The following is a 5,599-nucleotide window of genomic DNA, read 5'->3' as shown; positions in this document are numbered from 1 at the left end:
CTTCCCTCTGAGATTCAACAGTCTGTTTCATGGTTCTATGTCTCTGGATCTATTTTGTTCATCAGTTTATTTTGTTCATTAGATTCTACATATGAGTAAGAACAGCATCCTAATACTGCATTATATAAACCTACCAATGTTTATTTAACTCATCCTCCATTCCAGAAATTTTAATTTATTTTCAATACATTGTTGCTAAAAATAAAGCTACAATGATATTAGTTTATTTCTTATTAATTTTATAAATCTCTACTAATTTGGTTTATTATAACCCTACCCTCTTTTCCAACCTTTGTAATTAACCCAAAAGTTAATTTGCTCCAAACCTGAAAATCTCTCAGCATTGGTTGTGTTATCTTAAGCAAACTCTTTCCTGGTGTTTCTGTGTCCAGGAACTGATAAGTAATCAGTGTTCTTGGGTCTGACAGCTGACTCTCTTATTCAGGGTGTGGGGCAAATGGAGTCAATGTCATGGGTTTCAAGCTATATATAAAGAGTCCAGTTAGTTACACTGTAGACTGTTTCTCTAACTCCAAACAACTTTTTTTTAAATGTTGGCTGTAAGTTTTAAAGAACTAGGCAAAGAATAGGGGTGATCAACACAAATACTTGTATAAGTCCATCACCACTAAAGGAAAGATAATGCATTAACATCTTCATCTTCCCCATGGAAAACAGCTCAGGAAGGTATTTGTGTCAAATGACATAAATTGGTGAGGCTGACCCTAGCTGGTTTGGTTCAGTGGATAGAGCATCTTCCTGCCGACTGAAGGGTCCCTGGTTCGATTCCTGTTAGGGCATATGCCTGGGTTGTGGGCTCTGTCCCCAGTGGGGGGCGTGTAGGAGGCAGCCCATCCATGATTCTCTCTCATCATTGATGTTTCTGTCTCTCTCTCCCTCTCCCTTCCTCCCTGTAATTGATAAAAATGTTTTTTAAAACAATTGGTGAGGCTGCTTACCAGTATTTTTTCATAGAATTACTACATCTCAGATCAAGGCAATACTTAAGATCTTTAAGAACAATTGTTCTCTCATCCACTTGTTTTATACAACCATGTTTTCCGTCAGTCATCAAGAAATGAATTAGAATACTGCACAACCTGTTCTTCTTTGGGCCTGTTGGTCAGAGTCCCCACTCTCCATGCTCCAGATCATGAGGAACAGCCCCTGCCTAGCATCAGGTGGCCCAACTACAGTTGAATTGGTTGCTTTTTTTACCTGCTTAAGAAAAACAAACATGTCCCAAGAATCCCTTCATCATTTTATATTCTACTAGTTTTATCTAATAATAAATTTTTATAGATTGTTTTTTCTATTTTACTCCTTCAAAATATATCGAATAAAAACATGAAAGACATATTATCAGATTATTTTAAGAAGTAATCTCCTCCCTGTGAACAACCACTGCAAAAACAAACAAGGCAAAACAAGTTGATCTCTGTTCCTTTTTATTTCAGTCAATTGCATGGGATAATCTCATTCATCAGAACTTGAAGACTCAGAGGCAAGAAGCATTGACCACCCTCCTTCCTTTACCCTCCACCCCTCAGCAGAGCCAACTACATACGTTCAGTCTGGACCTTCTTTTCCTGTCCCATTGTAATCCAGATCTCAAATCCTTGTTACCTCTCTCTCCTGAACTACCTTAAGGACCTCCCAATGAGCCTCTGCCTCTGTTCTTTACCTTCTATAAGCCATGCTTCGCACAGAGTTACACTTAAAATCTAGCCTTGAGGGTAGAGTTAGATAGGTTCCTAAAGTCCATTCCTTGCCCACCTTCTTCCTGCAATGGTCTCTGTTGCCCACAGAATAAAATCTAAACCCTACATAATAGGTAAGGCCCCCATAATTTAGGCTCAACATCTCCTGTCTCAATCCCTATATAATTGTCCTGCTCCTCCTCCTTCTCAACTCTAATCTCAACCCCACCACAGCCTGTACATGCACTACAATGTTCCATCTTTGCTTCCACTGTTTTCTCTACCTAGTATATATTTCTTCTTCATCTCAATATTTCCTAATTTTGCCCTCTCCTTGAAGCTTTGACCCCTCCACTTCAAGTCAGAAATCATCTCTTCCTTGCCTATGTACCAGGCTGCTTCATTTTTATGTCTATCACATCCCCCATCAAAAGCTGGCTGACAGTACAGTCATGTGTGCCTTGTCCTTTAATCACACAGAGCTTTGCTTGTACTGAGACTTGATCAATAACATTTTGCTTAATTGAACTCAAAAGGGCCAAACTAGAGGAAAAGGGAGCTGGGGGTGAGAGAGTAATATTCTATTAAAATGAAAGGTCATCATTTATAATTTGACAAAATTTAGATTCATTTATTCTACCCAATAGCTACTGGTTAGACAAAAAAGAAATCTCTAAGCAACAAGGTTAATGACAAAACCATTTCCATTCTTTTCACAATTTTTATTTCAAAATCTTTGTTTTATTCTCCTGGGATATTTCCAAGAAAAAGCTGGAAGATTGGCTAAAACTGAGTCATGGTGTCCACGTGCTTTATCTTTAGTGCAATGTCCAGAGCAGTGTAGACCGGAATTATCCATTCACATACCAATAGCCACAGAAAGCCTACCTGCGACTCACCTGCCTTTTGAGCCAACAGTCTGAGTAAGGAACAGAAGAAGCTGAGGTCACCACTTGACCATGTGGATGGTTTTTCACCTCCTCCATTCCAAAAATATCATGCAGGGAATTGATTCTACTTATTAGCATCCTAACTTATACCTCCAGCTGTAAAACCCTGGGAAAATTGCTGTGCCTATCGGTGCTTTAGTTTCCTCACCTCTTCAAAGGGGATAATAACAGTATCTACTTTCATTTTCCCCACTACTGTAAGTAGTATATTATTTAATTTACACATGTAAAATACAATTACTGGCCAGAGTAAGCATGCTCAATAAGTATTATTTATAAATAAAACTAATATTAGTTTTTCACTATTACTATTGTTTTAATTAATGAAAACACATATAAAAGCATAGCTGAAATCAATGGTATAAAGAAGACAGCAGCATAATTTATGTTTTCAGTGGGAACATCTGTACACATAATCATCAAGACCCAATCAAAAGTAATAAAATCCAGATCTGCACTCATCAGATTCACCTGGCAAGAGTTCTAAGTATCTTTATGCATGAAAGTTAATACATGATTTTTCATTTCACCCCCCAGGACAGCTCTTTAATGTTTAATTTATCTAGTGTTTTAATCCTAGTCTCCATCAAGCCCTGGATAGGCTAACTAATATGATACCAACTGGCACATTATCCTCCTTCCCCCAACAGTCTTTTACGTAAAAATGAGGAAGAGGTAAGAAAGGAAGATAGGGGCTCTTTAACAATCAGTGGTAAATATGGGCAAAAGATGAACAGTCCAAACCAAGCAAAGCACCAGACAAACTGTCATCTGATTCATTTTCTTAATAACTGTGCATTGACTTTAGTGAACAACAAAATGAAGATGTCTTTTAAATTATGTGTTTTCAGTAACACAGCATAAGAAGTGATTTGAATTTGGTGTAGTTGAATTTCTACAGCTCTTTAGACTATAACTCTATCCCCAAATGGTAAAATAATCAGCATGTTCCATAAAACAAAAAGTCATTTGATTTCTAGCAAAAAAATAATAAATTCTTGGCTTTCCTAGAGTGGTATTTGGAAAGCTGTATTAGAATAAATTTTATTAGCCTGAAAAAGACAGTAAATGAGCATCCCAGCTGTTATTCCATGGAATAAAGCAATGTGATTGTCTTTCTTAGGTGTTTTTTTCATGTTTCATTGTATTTATTTAATCATCAAATGCCAACTAGTCCTTCCCAAAAGTGAATTTTAAAACTTACCTTTAAAGAGTTGGATTTGAGGGGAAAGTGGCAATGTTCCTAAAGAGTCAAGATATACTAATATATTTTATTAACTGTCTCTGCATATTTGACTTTCAAAACTATTGTTTTTCCACTTCTGGAATTTGTATCAGAAATGTGTATATCTTAAGAAAAACATGTTTTTAAAGTACAATCAAGACACAGCTCGATGCTTGGAGAGGGAGGGGTGGGAAGGGGGAGAGGTGGGGTGAATTTGAGGCAGGCGGAGGCCGACAATAAAGAGATAACTGTTTCTTTGGACTCTGAAAAATGGCGGAGGCTTAGACGGACGTGTTGGTGCTTTGTCCCGGAGCAGATAAGGGTGAGCAGCTGAAACGGGTAACAATCAGCCCGAACAAACTGAGGAGGTTCAGCTGAGAGATAGTCTGCAGCCAGGAAAGACAGAGAACTCCTAGAAAATGGGGATGGTTAGAGATTGAGGCTGAAATCCCCCCCTGGGCGCCAGCTCAGCCGCGAGACCGCGCCATCTTGGGCAGCTGTTATCCGCATCCAGAGATCGGCTACTAACCCGGAGGCAACGACTCTCAAGCAGCGCGACTACTTCATGAACCCAGAGGAGACCTGCTTCCCTCCACAGAAAGGTTAGACTTACCCCAAAGGTGCGGTTTGCAACTCAGGTTGGAGCGAGGAAACGCGCGCGCGGGCGCGGGGGGAAATCTGCGCCCCCCAAAATCCGCGCCCATAGAGGCCAGCGTGAACCGCAAGTGGGGAGGGCTCCCGCAGGGCTGCTGGCAGAAGGTAACACTATAAATAAGCCCATAGTTGGACTGGATGCAAAAGGGCTGCCTCAGATTCTCCCAGATAGCCGGCTACTTGGTGCCAGGGGCTAGAGCGCACGCAGAGACTCAGCGTGGTTCTGGAAGGTGGAGCCCTGCGAGTTCGCACAGCTTCCCAGGCTCTTGTTTACACACTTCCTCTTAAATCTGTGAGTTTGATTGTTGATCCCAGTGCATGTGATTGCCCAGTTGGGGTCACTAGCAGAGCTTGTAGGGGAAGATTGTTTTGGGGGAGCCTGGGAAACAGACCTAGGAGTGGTGCCTGGGGAACCAGCTCTGGGCGGAGCTGGTTCAGGTACAATAGAGAACTCCTGGTCAGAGAGAACTTATAGCCTCGGAGGTCAATCCAGACACACTGCCACCCAGAGGCAGAGCCACGAACTGACTCTTCTGTAAATACAGATAAGGCTATAAGGGGATTTTACGGCCGGCCTTAAAACCAGGACTGTGGTTTACAACACGGAGGAACAGTGTATCAGAGGGAAATTCAACATTCTCCTGAATTCCGGGTGTGCCAAAAAGAAGAGTAGAAGATCTGAAGCACCTGCATTACTGCACATTTTTATTTTTATTTTTTTAAATTACTTTTTCACCTTTTAACTAAGAAAACATTTTTTTTTTCGTTTTTTTTTTCGTTTTTCTTTTTCCCCATCACCTGATTTTGCCCTTTCAGCTACTACATTTTTATTTTTAACTAGTATTATTACTGCTACCATTTTACCATTTTTTAAAGTGTCATTTTATTTTGTCTTTATTTTATTTTGGGACTATTGTTCTCCATTCTATTTTCATCGTCCCTTTAGCAACACTTCTCTCTACCTCAATTTTGCCTCTGTGCTAAAACCCTCTTCCCCACTTTTTCCCTTTTGTTGTCCTGTTTCTCTATACCCTACTCCAGCTTTAGATTTTCCCTATTCTTTTACCCCC

Source organism: Myotis lucifugus, unplaced genomic scaffold, assembly GCF_000147115.1.
Source record: "Myotis lucifugus unplaced genomic scaffold, Myoluc2.0 scaffold_231, whole genome shotgun sequence".
Taxonomy (NCBI): domain Eukaryota; kingdom Metazoa; phylum Chordata; class Mammalia; order Chiroptera; family Vespertilionidae; genus Myotis; species Myotis lucifugus.
The sequence above is the reverse complement of the archived record's forward strand: the minus strand, read 5'-3'. Positions refer to the sequence as shown.